The following is a 16,075-nucleotide window of genomic DNA, read 5'->3' on the forward strand; positions in this document are numbered from 1 at the left end:
CAAAAGGCCGGATCCCGGATATAAGAACTTATACCAAGGGAATAATTACTTTAAGAGAAGCTTTAATGATAAGATCTACATCGTGTCCATGGGCATGAACACAAAGTTCAAGGTCGACTCCCACTTCTCCTATGCATGACCTTTCATTCACTCCTCAAAATAAAAATGATTACAGTGTCAAAACCTACCTGGTGAATTACCAGATGAGTATGACTCGTGAAAACTTTCGGGTTCACACAGATTATGGAAAGCATAGGTTCAACCCATCGGGGCAACTTAGAACATATACCATGAACTTTAGGGTCAATTAACACATGCTCGAAGTAGAGCATGGTTGACAAGGCATAGGATATAACTTGCCAAAGGCAGAAGACATAATTTACCAAAGGCATTGTGTATCAGGGGAGAAACTCTCAAGGTTATTGGAAATGAAGGACATGATCGGATAATAACCAAGCAAATGGTCTCGCGGACCACAAGGAACCTGATGTGAGTACCGGTACTCAATCAGAAGGGAAAAGAATGCAAGGTATCAGATTATAGAAACCATTGACTAATTAATTCAAATCTCAAATGCAAAGGAATTGTGATTTCCAAATCAAGGGATCAGAAGCAAACGCTCTGATTAAGGATGGATAAGTTGAGTAGACTTAGGGGTACAACCGACGGCAATTCGGTTGGTCGAGAACCAGTTCATGTTTAAAATGACGTCTGATCCGGAAGGATGAATTCTAGGATTTCTACTGAGGATTGCAAGCATTCACCACCTATCAAATCAAAGGCTGAAAATGATAATGACAAGGGATACTAATGAATATTGCTAGACATTTGGAACGCAACCATAATGCAAGCAGACAAGTATTTGCACAGCAACAGCTCGTAGAGAATTACCGGAAGACCGGATAGTATATCAATGTACCTTGTGGACCATATGATCAACTAGTAATGAACAGTTCCTCGATAAGGGTGAAGAATTATTCATAGGGGTATTCATGCGGCAAGGAACTGCAAGGCGGTAGGCACAATGTATTCTCGAAACAATAGAGAAAACTTCGGGGTATCTAGTAACAACAAGAATCAAGGGGGGATGATCGTATGAATGGCAACTGTAAGTAGTTATCCATAAGGATTTATCGGTGGTTGGGAGTAGCAAAAGTGGTGGGCACAAAGTCTTGAGAGAATATCGAAGAGTATCTTCGGAATCTTCGCGTAGCAGGCCATCATGTGGGATGAAGGGGCTCTCCAGGAGAAGTAGTTACGAGAACCTAGAGTCAGATTTAGTAAAATCATTTAACCCGAATAGAAGAGAGATTAGAGTCCCAGAGTAAGGATCGAGGAGTAAAAGATCCTAATACCACCCAATGGCGACGAGGGCCCATAGGCCGCACAACCATGTTAGTAAAACAGTTTTCATCGACTAGACTCAACTTCGGCCAAGGAGTGTGGAAGGGGGATTCCTATAGGCAGTCGCCTCTGATACCAACTTGTGACACCCCCGATTCAATCGTACACTAATCATGCACGCAAACGTGTACAATCAAGATCAGGGACTCACGGGAAGATATCACAACACAACTCTAAAAACATAAATAAGTCATACAAGCATCATATTACAAGCCAGGGGCCTCGAGGGCTCGAATACAAGAGCTCGATCATAGACGAGTCAGCGGAAGCAACAATATCTGAGTACAGACATAAGTTAAACAAGTTGCCATAAGATGGCTAACACAAACTGGGATACAGATCGAAAGAGGCGCGGGCCTCCTGCCTGGGATCCTCCTAAACTACTCCTGGTCGTCGTTAGCGGCCTCCACGTAGTAGTATGCACCTCCCAAGTAGTAGTAGTTGTCATCGACAGTGGCGTCTGGCTCCTGGACTCCAACGTCTGGTCGCAGCAATCAGGTATAGGAAAGGGGAAAAGGGGGAGCAAAGCAACCATGAGTACTCATCCAAAGTACTCACAAGCAAGGAGCTACACTACATATGTATGCATTGGTATCAAATGGAAAAGGGGTAACATATGTGGACTGAACTGCAGACTGCCAGAATTAAGAGGGGGATAGCTACTCCTATCGAAGACTACGCTACTGGTAACCTCCATCTTGCAGCATGTAGAAGAGAGTAGATGGTAAGTTCACCAAGTATCATCGCATAGCATAACCCTAACCGATGATCCTCCCCTTGTTGCCCTGTGAGAGAGCGATCACCGGTTGTATCTGGCACTTGGAAGGGTGTGTTTTATTAAGTATCCAGTTCTAGTTGTCATAAGGTCAAGGTACAACTCCAAGTCGTCGTGTTACCGAAGATCACGGCTATTCGAATAGATTAACTTCCCTATAGGGGTGCACCACATTTCCCAACACGCTTGATCCCCTTTGTCCGGACACACTTTTCTGGGTCATGCCCGGCCTCGGAAGATCAACACATCGCAGCCCTACCTAGGCACAACAGAGAGGTCAGCACACCGGTCTAAATCCTATGGCGTAGGGGTCTGGGCCCATCGCCCATTGCACACCTGCACATTGCGAGGGCGGCCGGAAGCAGACCTAGCCTAGAAGGCGTTCCAGTCCAATCCGGCACGCGCTGCTCAGTCGCTAACATCACGAAGGCTTTGGCTGATACCACGACGTCGAGTGCCCATAACTGTCCCCGCGTAGATGGTTAGTGCGTGTAGGCCAGTTGCCAGACTCAGATCAAATACCAAGATCTCGTTAAACGTGTTATCTTGAATTAACCGCGAACGCCGACCAGGGCCAGGCCCACCTCTTTCCTAGGTGGTCTCAACCTGCCCTGTCGCTCCGCCACAAAGTAACAGTCGGGGGCCGTCGGGAACCCAGGCCCACCTCTACCGGGATGGAGCCACCTGCCCCTTCAGCCCCCAACTTCGAACAGTATCATAAGTAATGTACAGTATAAAGTATACAACATATGCCCGTGATCACCTCCCAAAGTGATCACAGCCCAGTAGTATAGCATGGCAGACGGACAAGAGTGTAGGGCCACTGATGGAACACTAGCATCCTATACTAAGCATTAGGATAGCAGGTAAAGGTAACAACAGTAGTAGCAAGGACAGGCTATGCATCAGAATAGGATTAACGGAAAGTAGTAACATGCTACACTACTCTAATGCAAGCAGTATAGAGAAGAGTAGGCGATATCTGGTGATCAGGGGGGGGGGGCTTGCCTGGTTGCTCTGGCAAGGAGGGGTCGTCGGGACGTAGTCGAACTCGATGGCATCAGTGCCAGTCTCGGGGTCTACCGGAGAAGAAGATGGGGGAAGAAACAGTAAATACAAAGTAAACAAAGCATCACAAAGCATAACATGGCAATACGCGGTGCTAGGGGTGGCCTAACGCAGTACTAGGTGCTACTGGCGAAGGGGGAAAACATCCGGGAAAGTATTCCCGGTGTTTGACGTTTTCGGGCAGATGAAACGGAGGAGGATTGTTGCGTGTTCTCTATGTTAGGGATGTGTGACGGATGAACAGGCTGCATATTCGGATTCGTCTCGTCGTTCTGAGCAACTTTCATGTACAAATTATTTTCATCCGACATACGGTTTATTTTCTATGAATTATTAAAGTTTTTAAATCATTTTGGAAAAACAGAATTAATTTAAATAGAAAACAGGGTTATGACATCATCATGACATCAGCATGATGTCAGCAGTCAACAGGGCTGTTGACTGGGTCAAACTTACATGTGGGGTCATTCTGTCATAGACCTAACTAAACTACCATTTTTAATTAACTAAATTAGGTAGTTAGGCTAATTTAAACATAGTTAATTAAGTTAATTTATTGATTTGCTAATTAATTAATTGATTAATTTTATTTGTTATTAAAATTCGTTCTAAACAGGGGGTGGGCCCCTGTGGTCAGTGTCACAAGGCCACGCCCTGGCTATGGCGCACACACACAGGGGGCCATCTACGGCCATGGTGTGGCCAGGGGAGGCACTAGCCGCGCCGGAGAGGCCGGCGAGCGAGGGCGGAGGCGAGCGGCGCCTGGCAGCGGCGGCCGTGGCGGATGCGGCGCACGCGGGCGGCGGTGCTGGCAGAGCAGAGCCGCGGCTGGACGAAAGGGGAGGCCGCTAGCGCGGCAGTGGGGGCTGCAAGCATGGGCGGTTGCCGAGGAGTGCGCGCCCAGGCGGCCAACAGCGCGCGGAGGCGCAATAGATGGGGGTGGCGAGTGGAGGCGCATGGCACGCGGACGCGCGAGCGCGGCCAGGGACGGCATCGTACGGTGAACGAAGCGTGCTCACGAGGCCCTGTAGTTGTGCTAAAAATGAGCTCGGGATGGCGCCGGAGCTCGGGGTCGTGATGGTCGATGACAAGGGTGGAGACGACGCGATGCAGCCGCTGGGGAGGAGGAGAGCCGTCGGGAAGGGGGTTCTCGGAGCGGCGGGCGGCGTCGGGAGCACCGCGGGGTCGAGCCCCCGATCTGAATCGATGGGGGAGGGAGAGCGAGCGACATGGGGAGCGGGGAACGAGGGGGAGTGCGGGGTTCAGGAGCGAGGGAAGTGGGGATCGAGCATGGGGGGGTCTCCCCTGGCGGCGCTGGAGGGAGAGGGAGGTGGGGCTCGTGAGGGAATGGGGTTAGGATAGGGTTAGGTCGGGGGAGTCGGGCCATATAGGCCAGGGAGGGGTGCAGGGAATGGGCCGGCCTGACTGGTGGCTAGGTTGGCTGTGGCCCATTAGGGGGCTTCTTTTCCTTTTTTTGTTAGTTTGTTTTCTGGTTTTGTGTTTTCTCCTTTTTCTTTTATTTATTACTCTTTTCTGTTTTAATGCATTTTGAAATATTTAGGCACTTTCTAAAACTATGTTTTCTTTATTATAATTACCCTTGTACTATTCAGCACTCACCGAACATTTTTGTTTCAACTTTTGAAAACTTTTGTTGTTTGACATATTTTGAATTTAAATTTTGAAATGGTTTTGAATCATTACGAGGTTAGCAACAGTAACCGAGGTGACGTGGCATGATTTTCGTGGGATTACTGTAGCATGATTATCCGGTCGTTACAGGACAGCACCCGCGGCAGGAGATGCGGACGAAGCGGCGGTGGTGTGCACCGCGAGCTCGTGCACGAACGATGAGGCAGCTGGTGGAGTCGAGAAGAAGGAGCCCACGCTCCTTGTCCCGAGCGGGGACTGCACGGCGGCTGCGTCCAGCGGGCGGGACAGAAGCGCCGCGAGGGAGGCCAACAGGAACCCTGCGTTGGTAGATCCAGATGCGGCGGCACTCGATGGCGGCGGTAGGATCGGAAGTGAGGCGGCGGCGGCGGTGTCTGGTGATTAGGGTTTGGGCGGAAGCATACGTAACCTAACGTGATACCTTGTAAGACAATAGGTTTATGGGGAAACCGGCACTACCCTCTAGGGGTGACCTTTCATATATATAACTAGTTGAGCCGTTGCGCCAAATGGCGCAGAGACCCGCTAAAGCCATGTTGTCGATGAAAATAGTTTAATTTTGCAAGAACCTATTCAATATTGGTAGTACAAAGCTCATGTGTTAAACGATGTTATATTGAAAATGTGGTTATCGCGGTGCGAAATCCGAGTTTGAAAAAAAGATATTTGTGTAACATGTACAAACCAGCTAAGGAAGCATTGTTTTAGTTGAAAATATGGTTATAATGATTAGATATCTGAGTTTGAAAAAAACATATCAAAAAGAAAATTCATGGTTTAGTTGTGAGGAAGCACATATGGTAACAAATTTAACCCCTCTTAATAAAAAAAGAAGAGGCATGTTGTATACAATAAGATGTATAATAAATTTACCCCTTGCGCCACAGGTCTCATTTGAAACAAAGAGTTATTCGACAATAAATGCTTGACAAATTGGCAATAATAAGGATCCTTTTAATAATGAAATTTGAAAGAAGCATAGCTTCAAACTATGTAATAGAGTTTTCAAAATGCAGGCATTCTCCCTATATAATTTTGCTATTTAAGTTGGAACTTAGGAATCCATGTCACGGTTTATCCTCGATACATTGTTGGTAACTCTCCCCTCCCACTCTGGATCCATAGCATTTCGTCCTTCACAACCCCTTTATAGTCTTGACTGGTTTTGAATGTCACGCTGGAAACACCATTCCTGCTCAAATAATAGCAGCTATAGATATCGAGCAACAATATAGTGTGAATAACTGAACATGGAAATCTGACAGTAAGACTAATGGAACACAAAGTATACCTCCTGCAATTTCTTCCATCTTCCATTCAATTCTATGGGAAAAGGTTGCAACATGAGGAATAGCCTGCAGAAATAGATAGTATCAAATACTGCACAAGTCAATAAAATGTTACTGCTAGCCATAGTCCATACATTCTATCTCTTATTGTACTTTTTGCATCCTACTACGACTCAGAGCACATACATGACATATCCTGGTAATGCCATAATTGTTGTTAGGGACTGAAATGAGTTGTCCAGGTTTTTACTGGTAAATCAATTCAGTTTACATGCAACTAATAAAATTTTCCAGGGAAATGTTGTAGTGATATCATGGTGGCGCAAGCATAGAAGTTGTTACCGAGTGGAAAGAACAGTCTAGATTTTCAGTACTGAATTTGTCCGACCTAGCATTGCAGAAAGCTAAAGTTTATTAAGAGCATTATCTCCCAACACACAGAAGGAATCCAAAAGCTGCAAACAGTGATACGCCTAAAAAATTACAGCATATTATTAGCTGAAAGATCAAGATGTTGTGTGATATGTGACAGAATACTCATTGTATGCTGTACATGAGGAGGTTTGTGAGCAAATTGACGGACTGTTAAATGAGTCATAGGACAGTACCGGATAGAGCATTCACTTCTTCAAAATGTATTCAATAAACTGAAAGAGAAATGCATCATGTTACAGGTGTAGCCAAGTACAGTTGAAAGCAAAATTGATATAGCTTTGTAAAGTTGAAAGTATAAAACTTCACACAAGGTAAAGCAAGTCAAATCAGAGGGGAAAGGAGGGCAGGAACATGCACCTGGAGCAAGAGGGGGCACAATCTCGTGTTCTGTCTTTCTGAAATAGAGAACACTTATATATCAACTAAAATAGGTTCAGGAGATGAACAATCAGATAGAGCTGCTCAAATGCATTAATAACTTCCCTTCGGCCTTGCAGACAACACTACAAGAAGAGGCTTCGTAACTCAACCACATCATCTATACAAAGGGCAAAAAGAAAAGGAAATTGAATTGTGTGTACGCATACACTGGAAGACACTGCAGACCAGTTCCTAATGCTTCTCTAGGTCTTACAGCCATCGGTTAATCCGTGAGAAGGAGAACGGAGAAAAACAAAGTGTAGATCTTAGTCTCTAAGGCATTTCATCAATCATGTAAAGATCTAAAGATGAAGCGGTTCTGGATTTGGGTTGGGAAATTGGCCGAGCAATTATGACCAGGCTGCACCAATAAGTCCTTGCCAACATGTAAATTATCCAGTCAATAGAAATGGTATACCTTCGTAAACAACCTGTCCTATTTAGACAAATAAATTTGTAATCTTTTATTAATCCAGGACAAAGTGAGATGGCAAGGTCTTCAGAAACATCCAGCAGTCTCAAATTAGAGGCTTGAATTAAAAAAAGGATCTTCAACTACTTCAACATACTATCAAAGGCGAGCATTCCACCTTGTTCAAGCAGGCTGTCAGATCAATTTTTAAATGATTCTCATGTTGCCCAAAACAGAAATTGGATGGCTCTGCCCCATTAGCTTAGATCTTTTTTCTTTTGTTTCTATTTTCACCTTTCCCTTTGTAACATACTGTTTTTTAATGAAAATATACCATAGAACTATTGTTCTGCAGTTTGCTATTCAAAAAAAGTGAAGTTACCTAAAGGGCTATGTCCATCTTCTTCAGTCCTATTCACACTGAGAGGAAATAACAGAAAACTCGCAAACATGACCCAAAAAATAGATCTTCAGTCCTATTCATATGGTTCATATGTACCAATGCATGGTTTTTGTATATAAATAGAAAATTTTGAAGACACATATTCCAGTTTTCTTTATTTACAGGAGCACCATAGATATCACATGCCTATAGTTTGTCATGCAAGATTATGCAAATTAATAGCTAGAGCGACATTTCACTACAACAATTAGTGGATAATGTATTTGACTAAAGTAGTACTATTATAGTGTCTCTATTGTATCTCAAGAATTAACTGGATGTTTGTACAACAAATACTATTCATAAGCAATTGTCACATGCTTTCTTATTACATCTAGTCCAGCAAGATGGATCCATATCCATAATTGGCGTTGTAATGAACTGCGGTTTCTTTCAAAAAATTAGTCTGAGAATTGGACAAATATGCTTCTGTGTACAACAGAAAGAGTGAGCACGGGGGGCATCGAGTTACCATGACCTCCAAAACATGTATAACAACGGAAACAAGTGGACAAATCCTACTCACATGCATACATGAAATATAAGCAACACGAGAACGAACAACACACAACGCCCAACCATATCCGGAACATTTAAACGATCGGCATGACATACAGATATTTAAAAGATCACCAAGGCAGACAGCGTGACACGAAGATACTGAAAGTAAAACACGCACACATGTAGTAGAAAGGAAAGAAAAAAACCTTGATGAGTCGAATGACACAGCAACAGAAGAGATCGTACAGCCTGCGAAAGTGCGAAATACACAAAGAAAACAACCGGTCAGAGCACAACGACACATAGGCATGCAATGAACACTCAGCCAGTCAGAGAAGCAACAGAACGGCCTATTTACCGGAGGCAGCAAGCAGAAGCACATTGGGTAAGCAGCAGGACGGACGAGAAGAAGAAGCGCCGGCAACAGGAGAAGTACGCTGAACCATAGAACAAGCATCAGCACACATGCATTTCATCAAACATTCTATAGACAAGCACAAGAGGAGTGGACTAACCTCAATGAGAAGGAGAGACGGACCCAAGGCTCGATGCAAACGACAACAGGAAACAATACCAAACTGCCCATGAAGGAAACGAAGGGAAACATGCGAAATTAGCACGACGAATCCAAAGCAGCGGCGAAGAACATACGAACCAGAGAAGGACGAACCTCAACCAGCAGCAACATCGAGCAGAGGAGGCCCATCGGAACAGAGCATGGGGCTGCCGCATCTTAGCCACCAAGCGGCACAGCGAGACAATATATCCCAGTCCATCTGTCCTTTCCCATCACAGTTTCATTCATCTTCTAGATGACTAACACGATTAGCACATCAACCAAGAAAATAAGAGGAACGATGAACATCACACGGAAAAAACAAGAACGATGAACATCACCTCAGCAGGAGAAGAGGTAGATCGATTGGGCTATTTGTCCTCGGCCGCCAGCGACATGGTCGGAGGGCGATGCTTCTCCTCTTCCAGATCGTTCTCCTCGGCGGCCCGGAGATCCTTGTCGACTGCTACCTCTTGAGCACTGCGTTGGTTTTCCCTTGAAGAGGAAAGGGTGATGCAGCAAAGTAACGTAAGTATTTCCCTCAGTTTTCGAGAACCAAGGTATCAATCCAGTAGGAGGCTACGCGCGAGTCCCTCGCACCTACACAAAACAAATAAATCCTCGCAACCAACGTGACAAGGGGTTGTCAATCCCAACACGGTCACTTACGAGAGTGAGATCTGATAGATATGATAAGATAATATTTTTGGTATTTTTATGATAAAGATGCAAAGTACAATAAAAGGCAATGAAAATAACTAAGTGTTGGAAGATTAATATGATGGAAGATAAACCCGGGGGCCATAGGTTTCACTAGTGGCTTCTCTCAAGAGTATAAGTATTTTACGGTGGATGAACAAATTATTGTTGAGCAATTGACAGAATTGAGAATAGTTATGAGAATATCTAGGTATGATCATGTATATAGGCATCACGTCCGAGACAAGTAGACCAACTCCTGCCTGCATCTACTATTATTACTCCACACATCGACCGCTATCCAGCATGCATCTAGAGTATTAAGTTTATAAGAACAGAGTAACGTTTTAAGCAAGATGACATGATGTAGAGGGATAAACTCAAGCAATATGAAATAAACCCCATCTTGTTATCCTCGATGGCAACAATACAATACGTGCCTTGCTGCCCCTACTGTCACTGGGAAAGGACACCGCAAGATTGAACCCAAAGCTAAGCACTTCTCCCATTGCAAGAAAGATCAATCTAGTAGGCCAAACCAAACCGATAATTCGAAGAGACTTGCAAAGATAACCAATCATACATAAAAGAATTCAGAAAAGATTCAAATAGTGTTCGTAGATAAATTTGATCATAAACACACAATTCATCGGTCTCAACAAACACACCGCAAAAGAAGAATACATCGAATAGATCTCCACGAGAGAGGGGGAGAACATTGTATTGACATCCAAAAAGAGAGAAGAAGCCATCTAGCTAATAACTATGGACCCGAAGGTCTGAGGTAAACTACTCACACATCATCAGAGAGGCTATGGTGTTGATGTAGAAGCCCTCCGTCATCGATGCCCCCTCGGACGGAGCTCCGGAACAGGCCCCAAGATGGGATCTCGTGGATACAGAAAGTTACGGCGGTGGAATTAGGGGTTTGGCGCCATTTCTGATCGTTTGGGGGTACGTAGGTATATATAGGAGAAAGGAGTACGTCGGTGGAGCAACAGGGGGCCCGCGAGGGTGGAGGGCGTGCCTGGGGGTAGGCGTGCCCCCTACATCGTGGCTTCCCTGTTGGTTGCTTGACGTAGGGTCCAAGTCTCCTGGAACATGTTCGTTCCGAAATCACGTTCCCGAAGGTTTCATTCCGTTTGGACTCCATTTGATATTCTTTTTCTGCGAAACTTTGAAATAGGCAAAAAATAGCAATTCTGGGCTAGGCCTCCAGTTAATAGGTTAGTCCCAAAAATAATATAAAAGTGGATAATAAAACCCAATAATTTCCAAACCAGAAGATAATATATCATGGAGCAATCAAAAATTATAGATACGTTGGAGACGTATCAAGCATCCCCAAGCTTAATTCCTACTCGTCCTCGAGTAGGTAAATGATAAAAACAGAATTTTTGATGTGGAATGCTACTAGGCATAATTTCAATGTAATTCTTCTTAATTGTGGCATGAATATTCAGATCCGAAAGATTCAAGATAAAAGTTTAATATTAACATAGAAATAATAATACTTCAAGCATACTAACTAAGCAATTATGTCTCTTCAAAATAACATGGCCAAATAAAGTTATCCCTACAAAATCATATAGTCTGGCTATGCTCCATCGTCACCACACAAAGTATTCAAATCATGCACAACCCCGATGAAAAGCCAAGCAATTGTTTCATACTTTTAATGTTCTCAAACTTTTTCAATCTTCACGCAATACATGAGCATGAGCCATGGACATAGCACTATAGGTGGAATAAAGTGGTGGTTGTGGAGAAGACAAAAAGGGAGTAGATAGTCTCGCATCAACTAGGCGTATCAACGGGCTATGGATATGCCCATCAATAGATATCAATGTGAGTGAGTAGGGATTGCCATGCAACAGATGCACTAGAGCTATAAATGTATGAAAGCTCAACAAAAGAAACTAAGTGGGTGTGCATCCAACTTGCTTGCTCACGAAGACCTAGGGCACTTGAGGAGGCCCATTGTTGGAATATACAAGCCAAGTTCTATAATGAAAATTTCCCACTAGTATATGAAAGTGACAAAACAAGAGACTCTCTATCATGAAGATCATGGTGCTACTTTGAAGCACAAGTGTGGAAAAAAAGGATAGTAGCATTGTCCTTTTTATTAATTTTTTATTTGTCCTTTCTTTTTTTATTTGGCCTTTCTCTTTTTTTGGCCCTTTTTTGGCCTTTCTCTTTTTTTATTTGGGACAATGCTTTATTAATGATGATCATCACACTTCTAATTATTTACAACTCAAAGATTACAACTCGATACTAGAACAAAGTATGACTCTATATGAATGCCTCCGGCGGTGTACCGGGATGGCAATGATGCATGAGTGACTTATATGAAAGAATTATGAACGGTGGCTGTGCCACTACTAATATGTCAACTACATGATCATGCAAAGCAATATGACAATGATGGAGCGTGTCATGATAAACGGAATGGTGGAAAGTTGCATGGCAATATATCTCGGAATGGCTATGGAAATGCCATGATAGGTAGGTATGGTGGCTGTTTTGAGGAAGGTATATGGGGGGTGTATGATACCGGCGAAAGGTGCGCGGTATTAGAGAGGCTAGCAATGATGGAAGGGTTAGAGTGCGTATAATCCATGGACTCAACATTAGTCATAAAGAACTCACATACTTATTGCAAAAATCTATTAGTTATCGAAGGAAAGTACTACGCGCATGCTCCTAGGGGGATAGATTGGTAGGAAAAGACCATCGCTCGTCCCCGACCGCCACTCATAAGGAGGACAATCAATAAATACACCATGCTCCGACTTCTTAACATAACGGTTCACCATACGTGCATGCTACGGGAATCACAAACTTCAACACAAGCATTTCTCAAATTCACAACTACTCAACTAGTACAACTCTAATATCAGTATCTCCATCTCTCAAAACAATTATCAAGCATCAAACTTCTCTTAGTATTCAAAACACTCATAAGAAAGTTTTTACTAATCTTGAATACCTAGCATATTAGGATTATTTAAGCAAATTACCATGCTATTTAAGACTCTCAAAATAATCTAAGTGAAGCATGAGAGATCAATAGTTTCTATAAAACAAATCCACCACCGTGCTCTAGAAGATATAAGTGAAGTACTAGAGCAAAACTATATAACTCAAAAGATATAAGTGAAGCACATAGAGTATTCTAATAATTTCCAAATCATATGTGTCTCTCTAAAAAGGTGTGTACAACAAAGATGATTGTGGTAAACTAAAAAGAAAAGACTCAAATCATACAAGATGCTCCAAGCAAAACACATATCATGTGGTGAATAAAAATATAGCTCCAAGTAAAGTTACCGATGGGAGTAGACGAAAGAGAGGATGCCTTCCGGGGCATCCCCAAGCTTTGGCTTTTTGGTGTCCTTAGATTATCTTGGGGGTGCCATGGGCATCCCTAAGCTTAGGCTCTTGCCAGTCCTTGTTCCATAATCCATCAAATCCTTAACGAAAACTTGAAAACTTCACAACACAAAACTTAAAGTAGAAAATCTCGCGAGCTCCGTTAGCGAAAGAAAACAAAATACCACTTCAAGGTACTGTAATGAAATCATTCTTTATTTATATTGGTGTTAAACCTACTGTATTATAACTTCTCTATGGTTTATAAACTATTTTACTAGCCATAGATTCATCAAAATAAGCAAACAACACATGAAAAACAGAATTTGTCAAAAACAGAACAGTCTGTAGTAATCTATAGCTAGCCAAGATCTGGAACCCCAAAAATTCTAAAATAAATTGCTGGACGTGAGGAATTTATCTATTAATCATCTGAAAAAATAATTAACAGAACTTTCCAAATAAAAATGGCAGTAGTTCTCGTGAGCGTTAAAGTTTCTGTTTTTTACAGCAAGATTAACAAGACTTTCCCCAAGTCTTCCCAACGGTTCTACTTGGCACAAACACTAATTAAGCACAAAAAACACAACCAAAACAGAGGATAGATAAATTATTTATTGAGTAACAGCAAGGATAAATATTGGGTTGTCTCCCAACAAGCGCTTTTCTTTAAATCCTTAAAGCTAGGCATTGATAATTTTAATGATGCTCACATGAAAGACAAGAATTGAAGCACAAAGAAAGCATCATAAAACATGTGACAAACACATCTAAGTCTAACATACTTCCTATGCATAGGCATCTTATAGGCAAACAAATTATTAAGGCAAGCAAAAACTAGCATATGCAAGGAAGCGGAAAGAAACAATAGCAATCTCAACATAACGAGAGGTAATTTAGTAACATGAAAATTTCTACCACCATATTTCCTCTCTCATAATAATTGCATGTGGGATCATAAGCAAATTCAACAAAATAGCTATCGCACAAAATATTTTCAACACGATCCATATGCATGCAAAGTTGACACTCTTCCAAAATAGTGGGGTTAACATTAACTAAAGTCATGACCTTTCCAAACCCACTTTTATCAAAAACTTCATAAGATTGAACATTATTTGAATATATGTGGGATCTAAAGTTGACACTCTTCCAAACCCACTTTCAATATTATTGCAAACACTATTATCAATCTCATATTCATCATGGGGAGTAAATAAATGTTCAAGATCATAAGAAGAATCACCCCAATCATGATCATTGCAACAAGTAGAGGACATAACAAAACTACCATCCCCAAGCTTAGGATCTTGCATATTATTAGCACAATTTACATAAATAAAATCATTGAAGTCATGCTTTTTATTCAAAGATCTATCGTGAATCGCTTCATAAAGTAATTCATCACACTTTTCAGGTTCACGAATTTCAAGCAAAACCTCATAAAGATAATCTACTGCACAAAACTCACTAGCAATTGGTTCATCATCATTGGATCTCTTAAAAAGATTACCAAGTGGATGAGGATCCATAAATCTTAGGTTCTCTATTTAGTAAAAAAATAAACAACTATTTCAACCATACGAGCAAACAAGAAATGGGCAAAAAGAGGCAAATAGAGAAAGAGAGGGAGGATGGAGAGAGAGGGCGAATAAAACGGCAAGGGTGAAGTGGGGGAGAGGAAAATGAGAGGCCAATGGCAAATAATGTAATGCGGGAGATAAGGGTTTGTGATGGGTACTCGCTATGTTGACTTTTGCGTAGACCTCCCCGGCAACGGTGCCAGAAATCCTTCTTGCTACCTCTTGAGCACTGCGTTGGTTTTCCCTTGAAGAGGAAAGGGTGATGCAGCAAAGTAGCGTAAGTATTTCCCTCAGTTTTTGAGAACCAAGGTATCAATCCAGTAGAAGGCCACGCGCGAGTCCCTCACACCTACACAAAACAAATAAATCCTCGCAACCAACGCGATAAGGGGTTGTCAGTCCCTACACGGTCACTTACGAGAGTGAGATCTGATAGATATGATAAGATAATATTTCTGGTATTTTTATGATAAAGATGCAAAGTAAAATAAAAGGCAATGAAAATAACTAAGTGTTGGAAGATTAATATGATGGAAGATAAACCCGGGGGCCATAGGTTTCACTAGTGGCTTCTCTCAAGAGCATAAGTATTTTACGGTGGGTGAACAAATTACTGTTGAGCAATTGACAGAACTGAGCATAGTTATGAGAATATCTAGGTATGATCATGTATGTAGTCATCACGTCCGAGACAAGTAGACCGACTCATGCCTGCATCTACTACTATTACTCCAGACATCGACCGCTATCCAGCATGCATCTAGAGTATTAGGTTCATAAGAACAGAGTAACGCTTTAAGCAAGATGAAATGATGTAGAGGGATAAACTCAAGCAATATGAAATAAACCCCATCTTGTTATCCTCGATGCCAACAATACAATACATGCCTCGCCGCCCCTACTGTCACTGGGAAAGGACACCGCAAGATTGAACCCAAAGCTAAGCACTTCTCCTATTGCAAGAAAGATCAATCTAGTGGGCCAAACCAAACTGATAATTCGAAGAGACTTGCAAAGATAACCAATCATACATAAAAGAATTCAGAAAAGATTCAAATATTGTTCAGAGATAAACTTGATCATAAAGCCACAATTCATCGGTCTCAACAAACACACCGCAAAAGAAGATTACATCGGATAGATCTCCACGAGAGAGGGGGAGAACATTGTATTGACATCCAAAAAGAGAGAAGAAGCCATCTAGCTAATAAGTATGGACCCGAAGGTCTGACGTAAACTACTCACACATCATCGGAGAAGCTATGGTGTTGATGTAGAAGCCCTCCGTCATCGATGCCCCTCCGACGGAGCTCCGAAACAGGCCCCAAGATGGGATCTCATGGATATAGAAAGTTACGGTGGTGGAATTAGGGTTTTGGCTCCGTTTCTAATCGTTTGGGGGTACGTAAGTATATATAGGAGGAAGGAGTACGTCGGTGGAG

At 42.5% G+C, this 16,075-nt stretch overlaps 1 long non-coding RNA gene across 1 annotated transcript; it reads right to left on the reverse strand.

Moving 5' to 3' along the window:
* Window positions 1-5,801: 5,801 nt before the first annotated feature.
* LOC125535622 (uncharacterized) lies at window positions 5,802-8,997 on the reverse strand. Its single transcript, XR_007294753.2, has 6 exons — window positions 8,933-8,997; window positions 8,776-8,854; window positions 8,624-8,666; window positions 7,000-7,145; window positions 6,210-6,273; window positions 5,802-6,110 (listed from the first exon to the last, which is right to left on the reverse strand). It is a non-coding gene; the product is annotated as an uncharacterized LOC125535622 (long non-coding RNA).
* Between the last annotated feature and the right edge of the window lie 7,078 nt (window positions 8,998-16,075).

The sequence above is a fragment of the Triticum urartu genome, chromosome 2A (genome assembly GCF_056163025.1).
Source record: "Triticum urartu cultivar PI428250 chromosome 2A, HENAU_Tu73, whole genome shotgun sequence".
NCBI lineage: Eukaryota > Viridiplantae > Streptophyta > Magnoliopsida > Poales > Poaceae > Triticum > Triticum urartu.